Source organism: Dromaius novaehollandiae, unplaced genomic scaffold (genome assembly GCF_036370855.1).
Source record: "Dromaius novaehollandiae isolate bDroNov1 unplaced genomic scaffold, bDroNov1.hap1 HAP1_SCAFFOLD_134, whole genome shotgun sequence".
Classification (NCBI taxonomy): domain Eukaryota; kingdom Metazoa; phylum Chordata; class Aves; order Casuariiformes; family Dromaiidae; genus Dromaius; species Dromaius novaehollandiae.
The window spans coordinates 57,501-60,000 of NW_026991363.1; the positions used below are offsets into that span (position 1 = coordinate 57,501).

At 79.3% G+C, this 2,500-nt stretch overlaps 1 non-coding gene across 1 annotated transcript; it reads left to right on the forward strand.

Moving 5' to 3' along the window:
- The first annotated feature begins 1,393 nt into the window (after positions 1 to 1,393).
- LOC135326055 (5.8S ribosomal RNA) lies at positions 1,394 to 1,546 on the forward strand. The gene has a single exon (XR_010386719.1). It is a non-coding gene; the product is annotated as a 5.8S ribosomal RNA (ribosomal RNA).
- Positions 1,547 to 2,500: the final 954 nt, after the last annotated feature.

Here is a 2,500-nt window from a genome sequence, read left to right on the forward strand (position 1 = left end):
CTTCCCCCCACCCCGGTCCTTCCTCCCCCGCGGTGGGGGTGGGGGGGGCGGGGAGGGAGGGAGCGAGCGAGAGAGGGGAGAGGGCCTCCGGCCACCGCGGCCGCCGGCAGCCGCCCCGGGCAGGGATGGCCATGGGCCCCGGGCTCCGGGCCCGAGGGTTCTCGGTTGGAGAGCCGGGCGGAGGTTTAAAGACTCGGGCGGCCCGATGCGACTCGCGGAGGCGGCCGGGCGTGCTGCCGGAGGGCCGGGGGGTCGGCGCGCGCGGGCGCCGCGCCCCCCCATGCCAGCCGGCGCGCCCCGCGCTCGCCCCGCGGGCAGCCGGGACGGAGAGGGGTTACCCTGCCCCCTCTCTCCGCGGTCTGGTCTCGGCGGAGAGACGCCGCGCGGTCGGCCTAGTTGCCGGCCTGCCTCGAGCGTTGCGAGCCGGGCGCGAGCGCGTGCTCGCCGCCGGGAGGGCGAGCCCCCACCGCGGGTGGTGCGGGCGCCGAGCCTCCGCGCGTCTCCTCCTTCTCCCTGGCCGGTGCTTCTGGGTCTTCCGCCGTGGCCGCCGTCGGCGGCGCCCTACCCTACGCGCCCGCCCCGGCACTCTGCCGTCCGGGGCGCCCGCCTCGCTCTGCCCCGCCCGGCTCCGCCAGGCAGCGGGGGGGCGGTGGTGGGGCGGCGGCGGGGGCGGCCCGCCCCGCTCTCCGCGTGGAGACGGGGAGAGCGGGCGCCGTCCCCGTCCGTGCCGCCTTGCCCGCCTGCCCGCCGCCGGGCGTCTGTCCGCGGAGGGGACGGGCGAGCGCGTGGCGTCACCCGCGAGGCGGTGTGTGCGGGCGCGCGGGGGTGTGGGCGCCGCGGCGGCGGCGGCGGCGGCGGTCGAGCCGGAGGGCCGGCGAGGCGAGCGAGGAGCTGGGAAGCGCGGGGCCGGCGGGCCGCAGGCGCGCGGGCGGCGGGGCGACGCCGCTCCCGGTGGCGGCCGGGCTCTGACGCCTGGGGCGGGGGGGGGGTGGTCTGCGGGGACGGACCCCCCCCAACATCCCGAGGCAGGCGGTGTGGCCGGCCCGCCGCTCCCTGCCGGGCCAGACCGAGCCGGGCGCCTGGGCCGGACTCGAAGCGAGACAGGGTTTGTCCCCAGGTCGGGAGCGAGGGCTCCCCGCCCTTCTCGTTCGGGTTTGCCCTTCGTTTCCCCCCCCCCCCCTTTCTCTGTGCTTGTACGGTCAGTGAGGCAAGCCCCTCTCTTTCTCTCGCTCTCTCTCTCCTTCCGTCTCTGCCGTCCCTTGCTCAGCAGCCGGCGTCGGCGTGAGGAAGGGCGGTGGGGCGGAGGAGGAGGGGGCGGAGGAGGGGGGGCCCCCCAGGGGCTGCGAAAGCTGCCCGGTCCCCCCGCGCGCGCGGCGGGGACCGAAACCGAGACAACTCTTAGCGGTGGATCACTCGGCTCGTGCGTCGATGAAGAACGCAGCTAGCTGCGAGAATTAATGTGAATTGCAGGACACATTGATCATCGACACTTCGAACGCACTTGCGGCCCCGGGTTCCTCCCGGGGCTACGCCTGTCTGAGCGTCGCTTGACGGTCAATCGTCACCCGCGCCGTGGCGTGGGCGCAGCGGCGTGCCGCCCCTCGGTGGGTGTGGGGGGGGGCGCGGTTCGGGTGCGCCCGGCCGTGCCCGCCCTCCCCTCCGAGCCCGGCGGCTGCCGCCGCGCCGCGTGGCGCGCGCGGTGTGGCGCGGCTGGGGCGCCTCGCAGGCCCGTTGCCCCGGGGAGAGGGGGGGTGCTCTCCTTCCCCTCCCCGCGCGGCCGGGCCTTCGTCCCCCTAAGTGCAGACTCGGGAAACCCCCGCTCCCGGAGCGCCCGCGTCGCGGACTTCGTCCCGCCGGGCCCCCAGATCGGGTCGGTCGCGGTGGCCCGGCGCCCGGCGCCGCCCGCCCGCCACCACCGCCAGTGCTGCCGCACGGGCCTCTCCTCCACCACTCTCCCGGTGGTGCGCCGGTCCCCCGTTCCCCTCCGGCAGAGGGGACGGCCGGCCGCCCTTTGCCTCGCCCTGGCCCTGACCGCCGCCGTTTCGGCGCCCGCCGGGCCCCCCCCAACCCCGCGCTTCCCCGCGTCCGCAGCGCGTCGTCGAGCCACTTCCACCCGCCGGCTGGCGTCAGCCGCGCGGCGTTGCGTTGAGGCCCGGCGGCGGCGGCGGCGCGCGGGGGGCCGCGGCCGGGGGGGGGGCCGCGCAGCGCGGGCGCCGTGGGGCGGCGGCGGGGCGGGGGGCGAGGGAGGGCGCGCCGCGCCGTCCCCACGCCGGGGCGGAGAGCGGAGGTCAGCGGCCGGGAGGAGGAGGCGGCCGCAGAGCGGCGGAGGGCTGCGCGAGTGGCGTGAGCGAGCGAGCGCGCGTTGGCGAGCCGGGCCCGGGGGGGGGAGGCGCGGGCCTCGTCCCCGGCCCCGCGCGGCTGTCTGCGGGTGGGTACCGCGGTGGTACCGCTCCGTGCTGCCGCGCGCGCGTGCCGGCGGGCCGGCCCGCCGTCCTCTCCC